This window comes from Cibotium barometz, chromosome 49 (genome assembly GCF_041138505.1).
Source record: "Cibotium barometz isolate CiBa-2024 chromosome 49, ASM4113850v1, whole genome shotgun sequence".
Classification (NCBI taxonomy): domain Eukaryota; kingdom Viridiplantae; phylum Streptophyta; class Polypodiopsida; order Cyatheales; family Cibotiaceae; genus Cibotium; species Cibotium barometz.
The window spans coordinates 39,053,710-39,063,296 of NC_141094.1; the positions used below are offsets into that span (position 1 = coordinate 39,053,710).

Sequence of the window (9,587 nt, forward strand, 5' to 3'; positions counted from 1 at the left end):
CTAGATTGCAAGTATTACTAGGTAGGGTTAGAGAGGTTTCTGTTACAGTACCCAAATGCTGGAGTGCACCTGGGTTTACATAAATTTCAAGGGATGAAAAAGTGAAGCAATATATTCGGGCTAGAGATGCATATTTGAGGTGCTTTGTTTCACACACGAACATTGAAGTCTTGGCAAATCTGTTCTGAAAGGTCTCAAGGAGGTGGACGGATGCTTTGAAATTTTCGCCCACTTTGGCACTTAAAGATTTATGTTTTTTCATGTAAATTTTATTGATTTTTTTGTGAGATGCTACTTTATTTGAGATAAAGTCATGAAAGTAGGCTAAGGTGTTTACAAGTTGAAGATTTATTTGGATGAGATAAAAGGTTCACTTGTTCTCTTTTGGGAGCATTCATGCACTGAATGCACATTGATGCAAGTGGTATTCATATTCTTTATGTATGATTTTGAGTTTCAAGTGGTATCCACATTCGCCATATATGATATTGAGCTTGGTATGCAGGTTATGTTATTTTTGAAGCTAGATCTTTGTGACCTCGGAGAACAATAGTAGAAAGTGCCAATGGTGGTATCTTGGTTTTTAAGTAAGCGATTAACCTCTGCTCAAGTTAATGGGAAGAAGATGAGGAAAGGCTTAGCTCTACATGCTTCACACAAGCTAGCAAAGGTAAGGGATTTTTCATTTACCTTTCGAAATTGTCAAGGGGGCATGCACATGTGGGTAACCAATGGTGGTATCTTGGTTTTTAAGTAAGCGATTAACCTCTGCTCAAGTTAATGGGAAGAAGATGAGGAAAGGCTTAGCTCTACATGCTTCACACAAGCTAGCAAAGGTAAGGGATTTTTCATTTACCTTTCGAAATTGTCAAGGGGGCATGCACATGTGGGTACATATATATTGTATTGTGTGTGATTACATGCAAGCTGAGATGCTTTTAAACCCCATTGGTTTTTATTGTGGTGCATAGGATCCACATATGTCGTTATACACTAATGGTATATAATTGCATGTATACATAACATACATATGTATGCATAATACAAAGATTGTATGTATTCATTTTCGAGTATAGGTATCCACATATATACATAGCACCATTGGTAAGAATTGTAAACAGCACCATTGGTATAGATTGCACATGTACATAAACATACATACTGTCTTGTATGTAGTATGGGGCATGTGCTCCTAAATGAGCAGGCACATGCAAGATTGCGTGTATGTGGATACAATTGTAGGGCATCTATTCATAACTAAGATACATCAAGTAGGTCAGGAGCAACCTTTGCCTTACATGGCGAAATTGACCCCTATACACACAAAATCCTTGTGAATATACTATTGTGCCAATGTATTCAACATGAAACACTTTGGATTATTGAACGAGGCATTATTCTCACCAACATTATGGAGCATATGTTGGCAGCCATTAGATACCCTATTGTTGTGAACATACGGTAAACTAAGGTGCCACCATAAGATGCTTTGGACTCTTGAGAGAGGACTCAACTTTTGAGAAAACTCGTTCGCCTATGAGTCTTGTCATTTCTTTCTTCATGTCCTAATTTTACAGAAATGGGGAAATATGTGTCCAACTTTGAGCTAGTGTGATCACTAGGGTTTGTGCCATTCATGTGCTTGATGTTCTCTTCATCGACATAATCCTATTGGAAAGAGGGATATGTATTTATGTACATAATATATATGTAATATATATATGTATATGTATATGTATATGTATATGTATGTATATATATATATGTATGTATATGTATATATATATATATATATACATGTATATATATATATACATGTATATATATGTATATATGTATTTATGTATATATATATATCTATTACATATATGTATCCTTTACATGTATATATATATACATGTATTTATGTATTTGTACATGCCCACATATACATATGTAACCATTAGATGTACATACATGCATGCATGGGTGGCTGTGACCCGAAGAAATCCGTGATGGAGCCTTTGAGAGGCTGTTGGTTGTCTTAGTTTATCAGAGTGTTTCCTCAGCATGAGCTCTTTGTGACAACGAAGCTTCAGTAAATACATATCCCAATACCTTTGGTCCTCGTACTCCATCATCCATGAGAGTAGAGCCGAATTTGTCCTAGAAGAGAATGAATTTTTTGCATGTAAAAAAGTAGTGCTCCTCGATCTCCACCTTACTAGTGGTGCATACTTTCTATATAAGTAGATCTCATGGGATGCGCTCGACTTTGTGGGACTCAACCCTATGGTAGTGAGAAGGTGAGTCGTGCAACCCTGTGGATGTGAGAAGATGCTCTCAACTCGCTCATCATTATCTGCATGGCATGCAACATGGGCATATGGAAGTATGGTGGGCTCTCAGTGGGGAGAGGGGGAAAGAAAGAAAGTTATATTAACGTCTATGGAAGACCCCACGGGCCTATGAGACCAAAAGTAATACAATGGTGCCATGGATATACTGAGCCATGGAAACTGAAGGAAAAAGTAAAATGAAAACATTTGAAAGTACATGTGATCAACTGATGATCCTGTGTAGAGTGAGATATGCTAACGACGATACTTGCCTCGGCCAAAACCGATCTGATGGTGGAGTGAATGTCAGGCCTTTCTAATGGGAGCGTGTCATGTTGGCGGAGAACCTTGCGAATCTGTCTTTGTGTGGTGGAGGGTCCTGATGCTTTGGGTCAGGGATGTCTGGCTCGTAGAATGGATTGAGCTCTCGCTAAGAATCCCTTTAGGGTATGGGGCTGGGGCAGAGGTGTCCTATCGGGGCCGGTGTTGTCTCTTAGTACACTGCCTCAACACTACATCCTTGTGTTGTCTGAGCTACATCAAGTACATGCCCAAGCACTTGTAATCCTCAAACTGTATGACCCGTGTGAGTGGTCCGAACCCCTCTCGGAAGAGGCAGTGGAATCTCCCATGTATCTCATAGTAAGTAGGGCGAGAGAGAGAGAGAGAGAGAGAGAGAGAGAGAGAGAGAGAGAGAGCTTAGCTAATCTGTGACCAAAAACATATGATATGTATATAATCTATTGTAGGAGATGTTAGAGAATCTATAGCTACTTTGAAGCACTTCCTTTGAGTTTAATCTCATTTTCCAAGAGAAATGGAATAATGAGATGTGTGTTTCTTCAACATAGTCAAGGGAGCCAATTACATGATTCATGGATGGCAATATCTATCGTGTGCTACACGCACACAAGACTAGCTTCGAGGTTTGGGGAAGCTTGGAGCTAGGTAGATTGATTGGTGAGCTGAGTTTAGGGATAGACTAACGAGCGGGCACCCAAGTATGGACGGGCAGGCGCCCAAGTGTGGATGCTCGGTGACCGGCCAAGAGCCTATAAAAGGGTGGCCAAGGTTAGTCATTAGTTCATAGAGTCTCGCGTGTCTTTGTGAGAGCTCTATGGTCAGGAGCCTGGATCTAGTGCAGACGTGCACCTGCTTTATGCAGCCAAGGCCGGCAGCAGTCTCAAGGTCCGCGAGGGTAGCTTCGTGGCGGTATGGGACGTCATGAGGTAGAGATTGGTCGGTACGTCCATCTAGTTAGCTCAGCTCGTGGCTTGGTGGGGATAACCAAGACTTGTGGGTTTGCCCACGGCTGTCAAGGTTGGGAGGCGAGTCAGGCCTGCACCCCCTTCATGTTTGCTTGGTTTGTTTGCAGGTTTCGAGTCTTGTACTAGGAGCATTCTACGAGGTGATCCTATGGGTATTTGACCCTGGTATTAGAGCAAGCCTCGAGAACGAGCAAGTCGGTAGGTAGATTAGAAGAGGTCAAAGAAAAGGTACGAGTTCGAGAAGATTGCTGTTTTTCGTGGATACTGTTGTTTTTTCAGATTCAGCATGTTATTTTGCATCGTTGGAATCTATGTTAGGGATTATGGTCTTGTTAAGGGTTGTTTTACTTAGCTAGAAGAAGGGTTGTGTTTTTTTCAACAAGGGAAAGAGAAGAGAAGCCCGACGGCTGTGTAAATCTGTAAGAGTGAGAGAGAGGAAGTTTTATGGCTATGTGGTGGTTGACTGCATGCGTGGCGCTTGAGTGGCTGCGCATCCCTTACGAGGGAAGAAGCCAACCAAAAGCGCATTGAACCAGTCATATGCAGGAGTGCGCAGGCAAGTATACGTGGGTGTACGCAGGTGTGCACGTGAAATCGATCCTGTCAAGTGGAAATAGAATCCGTTGGACACCCACACGCGTAATAGCACAACTTAAATATCACAATATAAATGGACAACTCAATAACAACTGAAAACTGAAATGAAATGAAATGATGATCAATGGACACCAGCACTGGGGCCGGAACGGGCCGACCCCCCCTCAATATATGATATATTATTGGGAGTATTTAAGTGATACAATGCTCCATGGGTTCAATGAACCAGATGATGTCCATGTATAATTGAAATGAATACAGTTACCAAACAAGAGACTTGAAGTAGACGTTCGAAGGAGAGCGATTCACTTGAAGAAGTCTAGTCTCTACGGTCCCGTGCCTTCACTGGAATCCGTAGAGAGCGCCCCACTGGTGTTCTAGGACCATGCGGCGCTCTCGTACTAACGCCTGGCTCTCGATCTCAGCACCCATGGACCGTGGTTCTCCAGAAGCTTGGACTACTCGGCACCGAACAGGTGTTAGTAGCAGAGAGTATCCGTATGAAAAGAGAGAAGTCTTTATTACTGTTGTTGCTGCCAGCTTGAGAGATGGGGGAATGAATTGTCAGCAGATGCTCGACAGTACGGGGAGCTGGAGTCGCTTGTGCGGCGTGCGCAAGCTAGATAGAAGTTCTGTGTGTGTAGCCGCCTGCAAGGTGAGAGATGGGAACCTGTACGCAGTCACGCAGCCGCCTGTGGGCAAGCGACAGAGGAGACTTGCGCAGCCACCTGCGTGTGCCGCCGCCTGTGTGCAGAGTCTCTAGCAGGATGAAGAGATGGCTAGGCGCAATCGCCTATGTGCAGTCGCTTGCAAAGCAAGGAGAGAGATGGGAGAAGAACCTGTGCGCAGTCACCTGCAAGGCAAGAGGATGGTGGCCTGTGCGTAGCCGCCTGTAGAGCAAAATGAAGAGAGACCTGTGCCGCCTGATTTGCATGGAGGGGCACACGACGAACAGTTGGCCGGCCCACCTGAATCACATGGAGGCGGCCAGTTCCAAAGTCCCAAGGGGGGGTGGGTAGGTGGCCATGCACCCACCCCCACACACATGATTGAGGGGTTCCCTCCCCACCATGGCCCATACGTGGGTGCCCATAATGGGTGTCCACCCTACCAAGGGCACTATGAGATATTGGGGAGGGTGCCCACTGCAACCTTATAAAAACAAAGGTTAAAAAAGAATGCTATAAAATAAACAAATGCAATACACTTACCACCTGTTCACACACAACAAAACTCGTCAGAAGACAGAGCAAACTTCACGACTCACTAGGAGGCGTCCTGGCTCAATAAGTGGCACGTCAAACAGGCAAACACAAGAATACAAGTCACGCGAAGACAGTTCCAGGCATGCAAACATGAATGCATGTGCAAACAGTATCATGGATATATCTCCCGTTCATGGAACAAGTACTAAACATTTCTGTCGGGCACAATGATGGCACGACAAAAAACACAAATCCTGGTCTTCCTATGGAGTGACAGTCCCATAGGTAAGACACAGATCCAGGCACGAGCCTCCCTATGGAGTGATAGTCCCATAGGCAAAACACAGCACATATACTGGCTCCTCCATGGTGTGACAATCCCATGGATAGAACACATTCCAGGTCATACACGGGTGGCACTAGTCTAGCTCCCGTCCATACAACACCATCCTGCTAACACACGGGTGGCACCAGTTTGGCTCCCGTCCATGTTATGCAAAAATACTGGCCCCTTCACATGAGACACCGGCCTGGCCTCAAGTGAACGAGACACAAATCTGGAGATAGACCATATGGTCGGCCAATTGGTGACATCTCCCTGAGCTTCTAAAGAGTTGTCCTCAACTGAAAAACCTCAAGATATGCCTGCAACAACTGTGTGTATCAACAAAATAATCCTCGTTTACCCACTTTGCATCAATGGGTGAATAATTCTTGAACTTCGCAAGGTATCTCCTGGAAAGCTTTCCTGCAGGTAGCTTTGTCTCCTTGTGAAAGACAATCTGTTCTGGCTGGAGAATCTTCTCAAGCTCATCAATCTCTGGCGGATCTTCTGTGATTGACAGGCTCGTGAGGATCTGGCCCGACATACTTCTGCAAAAGACTCACATGAACTGCATTGTGAATCTTCCAATGACTAGGTAAGGCGAGCCTGTATGACACTTCATTGATCTTTTGAATCACCTTGAAGGGTCCATAATAGCGAGGAGAAAGCTTAGGATATGATCCTTCTCGTCGTGGCCTCTTCCGAAGCCTAGCTTTCTCAAATTTCAGCAAAACCCAATCACCTTCTTTGACTTGCATGTCCCTTCTATGCTTGTCAGCAGCCATTTTATGCTTATCTTGTGACCTTGCAATGGCTGTCCGTACCTGAGCAAAGGCTACATCCAAGTCACGTACATACTCATCAGCTGCAAAAGTCTCATCCTTTGTACGAAGGATGGGTGGCAAGACCACTCTGCCATAAATAATCTCAAACGGGGCCTTTCCCGTGGAAGCATGGATCGTATTGTTGTAGTCAAACTCAACAAGTGGAAGATACTTCTCCAATGCAGTCTTTTGATTGTCACATAACACTTCAACAAATCCAACACGGTTGAATTTGCAGCTTCACTTTGGCCATCTGTTTGGGGATGATAAGCTAATGAAAACTCAAGTTTAGTGTCCATGTTATCAAATAGAGCCCTCCAGAAGAGGCTCGTAGTCCTGGGATCTCTATCCCCAACAATGGATTTAGGCATACCGTGATGCTTGAAAATATTAGCAAGAAAAAGCTTCACCATATGATCAACTTTAATGGTTTTCTTGACGGGCAAGAAATGAGCTTGCTTGCTAAACCTGTCCACAATGGTCCAAATAGCATCATTCCCATGCTGGGATCTAGGCAAGTCCATAATAAAATCCATAGTAATACTTTCCCATGGCTGCGAGAGAATAGGTAATGGCTGAAGCAAACTTGGAGGTTTTTGCCTGTCAAATTTCACTTTTTGGCAACGTACATATGCCTCAATGTCTTTACGCATGCTTGGCCAAAAGAAATCTCTCTCAATCATGCGTGTAGTAGGCATGATACCTCTATGACCAGCATAAGGTGGAGCGTGACATTCCTCCATAACCTTGGGACGCAAGATCAAACTTTTCTCTCATCTTGCTCTCTTCAAGATGTCGACCCAAGAAACCCGTTCTCGAATGTGAAGACTTGCTGGCTATAGAAGCCACCGATGGCGATCTTTTTGACGATTTTGTTTCAAAATCAGATTTCCAAGAGTTTAAAGTTGCTCTCGAAGCTTCTTCCATGGAATGTCAAGCACAAGTCACCGTGCAGATGTAGGTTTTACAGAACTCCAACTATTTGTTGACCACTACTCTATCTACTCTTTCAGATATTGATACTTTGGCATTTGCTTTAGGCCCCAATATTACTCTGGAACAGTTTGGAGGCGAGCAAAAGCAGCGTACCAAAGAGATAGTGGACACTTGGCTACATAAGTGGCAAGTCCATTTTCAGTTTCATCCATATGACGATGGCAAAAGATCCAGTTAGCAGCAGGTTTGCTCTCAGGGAAAGCTTTGCTTTGGTGGAAAGAACTCAATCCTAAACCAACGACTTGGGCACAATTCGAAGAAGTCTTTTGATCTTGTTGATCTTCAACGGAGATTCCATTTTGATTTTTATAAGTGAATATACTGCCAGGTACTATGAGATAGGAACTATCAAAAAGGCCCCTGAGTGGACAGGTGGTGAGCGTTCTGGTTGCCAATGATGCCATAGGTACACCGATGAAGGAATGATTGGAAATTAGAATTCAACTAGATATTTTGGAGGATTATGATCAGTGACACTATGGTTTCATTAAATGATTGTTTTAAAGATAGCTGAATCTGTGAAAAAGGTAATTTCATATTGGGTGTGTAAGTGGTGTGACTAGTAAATATAGCCCTCTCTACTTTATTTATGGTTGATGTTTTGTTTGCATTATTTTTAATGTCAAGAACTTCAAGGATTAAAATTTTAGCAATTACTTCTCCTTCATTCAAATAACAATAGTCTCTTAAAGATTAAAAAACCAAAACCACTTGAGCATCTATATCGTTGTCCATACGTACAAATCAATTCATTATCTTCAAGTCATTTCTGTTCCAAATATAGTTATTTCCCATTCATTAATGTAAAATCCAAAAGTCCACATGATTTTATTGAATACAAAGAAAGCTATACACATTTAGAAGCAAGGGTTCTTAGACCGTTACCCAACATCAAAATAGCAAAATTGTAACAAGGAAAAAGGATGACTATGATATTGTTGCTTGGTTTGCTACTTTGACCATGGCCTCGCAGAACCTCACTTATGAGGTCTATCTCCAGCAGATGAAAGCTACGAAGGTGGATTCCACCACTCTTTTGGGTTTCTTCGTAGTCGGTTTACCTGACTCATACCGTTTACAGGTTAAAAACAACACATGCAAAACTTTGAACGAGGCCATTTATTTCGCTCGTATCTATGATGATACAATGGTCTCTTCCAAGTCTAAATTCGCGAACTGAGCAGGGGAACAAGTACAAAATGAAGTTCTCCGCACCGATGGCTAGTACGACAGAAGGAAAGCCTTCGGACTAATCTTTGAAGAATTCAATTTCGACCCCATCGAAGAAAAAATGCATCCTTAGGCTTTGACGCTCAAGAAGGAGGGACGTTGCTTCATCTGCGAAGAAAAAGAACATATGCGTAATGAGTGCCCGAAGCGGAAGGGTGCAAAGACCACCCAAGCCAAAGACAGCTAACTAGTTGTCTTTGACATGTATGTCAGTTACTGTACTTTCTCGCCCTAGTTTATGTTTTGATTGTTTGTTTAACTCTAAAGTTTTTGGCTTGCATGATCTTCTTGGAGTTTATGGAGAAGTGAATGGCCATATAATCCACATTCTTTTGGACCCTAGCAGCTCACACAATTTTGCTAATTACAAACTTGTGCAGAAATTGGGTCTTGACATTACACCTAGCGATCATACCTATGAGGTATGCCTACTTGCGGGTTGGCAAGTATGGGATCGAATGGTGGAGAAGCTACCGATTCGGATTCAGGACTACGATTCAGGACTACGATGATACACTAAAATGCTGTATTATGCATCTAGAGCATGTAGAATTGTTATTAGGGATTGAGTGGTTTAAGACTCTTCAAGTCCAGATAGATTAGTCCAGTCATACTTTTTCTTTCGAACATAGGAAAGTCCAGTATTATATCTTAGGTGATTGTATACAACCCTCTCAGGGACCTCTTGTAAATACAGTTGATTTTGGAAATATAATGGATTCTTCTTTGTGTAATGATTTTCATTGTCTCTTCTGCCATAAGGCTTACCACTTGAAAGGATAGTAGATCATCGTATTGACTTGGTCCTTGGTGCTCACCCTGTT

At 42.8% G+C, this 9,587-nt stretch overlaps 1 protein-coding gene across 7 annotated transcripts in view; it reads left to right on the plus strand.

Moving 5' to 3' along the window:
• The window catches only part of LOC147610562 (uncharacterized), a 33,632-nt gene that overhangs the window by 10,214 nt on the left and 13,831 nt on the right, over window positions 1–9,587 (plus strand). For 6 of the 7 annotated variants that reach the window (XM_086785896.1, XM_086785898.1, XM_086785891.1 and 3 more), the window contains 2 exons: window positions 506–670; window positions 755–1,588. The gene's annotated coding sequence lies outside the window, so the exon portion shown is untranslated. Of the gene's footprint in view, window positions 1–505; window positions 671–754; window positions 1,589–9,587 lie in introns of those variants that run through there. The other variant, XM_086785893.1, reaches the window with a different exon arrangement.